Source organism: Gymnoscopelus microlampas (genome assembly GCF_963454915.1).
Source record: "Gymnoscopelus microlampas genome assembly, chromosome: 12".
Lineage (NCBI taxonomy): Eukaryota > Metazoa > Chordata > Actinopteri > Myctophiformes > Myctophidae > Gymnoscopelus > Gymnoscopelus microlampas.
The window spans coordinates 13,651,017-13,653,049 of NC_139949.1; positions in this window are offsets into that span (position 1 = coordinate 13,651,017).

Here is a 2,033-nt window from a genome sequence, read left to right on the forward strand (position 1 = left end):
GAAATAAACGATGGCGCGCGCCACCTTATCGCCCACCGAGGGATTCAGGGGATTCCAGGTGGGCAGGACGACTCCTTCGGAACAGCTGTCCTCACCGGAGCAGTTGCCCGCCGCGCCACCTTCGTCTGCATGGCCGGAGCTGTCTTGGGATGCGTATGAAATCCCCGGGAGGAGGAGGAGAACCAGCAGGAAGGAGGTTAAATGGCGGGAGCTTAAAGATGGATGCTTGACTGTCAACATGGCGGTGATGGTACTGGCGGGAGTCCTCGAATCCTCTTCTGATGCTCCAATCCACTTCATGTCCCAAACCGTCACAGACACTTCTAGAATAGAAGACAAAAGGAAGAAATTGCTCATTTCGTATGGGGAATACAAATAATAGTTTTTCAGGTAGTGCTGGCAGTCTGTTCTCCTGTAGTGTTTTTCTTTCCTGAGATGGGTGGAGAAAATAAAAAATGGATATAGGATGAGAGAAACACAGAAGGAAAGTACTGGTGGTATTTCAACCTGGGCCACCTGGGATCCATATGGGTTTAAAGGAAAGCAGTAAATGTTGAAGATGTTAGAATCAAATGAAGATCCATATACTTTGACACATCAGTGAATGAAATATTGATCGAGAGCATCAAGTGTATGGAGTTTGAATCGTTGTCATTTGTTGCCTGTCTGCATGGGTACTTACTGTGTTTACTTGAATCCCAATACATCTGAATTTATACATGAACGTCTTAACTGCAAGACCAGACTTCCTACCTGATATTACACCAATAATTATTCTCATGCAATCCAGCAGCTCTGTCGACTGGTTCGTTATAAACTCCTCAACACAAAGGATGTGATGAAACTACCCTGTTCTATTTAGGGTGAGCACCTATGTAAGAACCTCGTTGAGATATGGAAGAAACGGGAGGGAGAGGGTTGGCAATTATGGATGTGTCATAGCTCTTATCAGTGGGTTGTGTGCTCTTCTTAACATGTTACTAAAGCATTTATTTCCACTAATATTTCTTCCCGTCAAGGCAAAAAGTCCAGACCCTCATATTAGTCTGTTACGCCTTTTTCTCTTTGTTATCATTTAATTACTTTGACTCTTGTATTTGGCCTCAAAATGAGACCAGGTACACTTGGGGAAAATACTGGTGCTGACTGAAAACATTCTATTCATACTAATAGATTCGATCCATATTTTATCAAAGCTGTATAATAAACTGATATATTCGCCACATTTATAAGCACTGCATGCTATTTTGACCATTATGCTGGGTTGAGACTCTCTCTTAATAATGAATCTGAATCCTTTTCACTGCATGGCCAATATAAATGTGGTGCTTTGCTTGCGGGCCAGTCAGTAAACACAGCAAAACACAAGGTACAGGTAAAAGGTACAGCTTACCGTACCAGTAAGACCTTTGACAGGTCTCTGTAAAGCACAGATCAATTTCACAACAATAGGATTAGCATCTGCAACAGCATGAGACAGACAGGGCGATCGAACAACACACATAGTATCTGGAACTCTATATATTCATCTAGGCCGGGCAGAAACCTTGTGTCTCCATATTTCATGAATGTTTCAGAAAATGTATGCCTTATGTTATACTTCATCGTATGACAGCGTCACACACAAGTAGCAGAGGTAGCCGATCTACAAGCTCACAACGTTTTGTGGTGTGACAGGTCGTGAGCTTGAAGATCTTCTATTTTCACTATCAAATAATGTTGAAAAATGTTGAAAGTTTTTGAAAAACGTTGCCTATATTTATGACTTGCCCAAAATAGAGACGCCAGGTTGAAAGTGGTTACGTTTGAACGTAGCTTTTATCAATATTTTACCATTAATGAAGAAAAATCCCGCACACTGCTCTTAATCAGCAGCATCAAATGTATTCAACACTTAACCACTGATGTCCCTCTAGGCCTTCATCAAGAGTGTCTTTTTCTTCATTAGTGGTCATTTGATACTGAGCGTATGTGCAAATATTTTCTTTGAAAATAAATATTTAACCAACATTAAGTATTAAAAAGATGGCTTG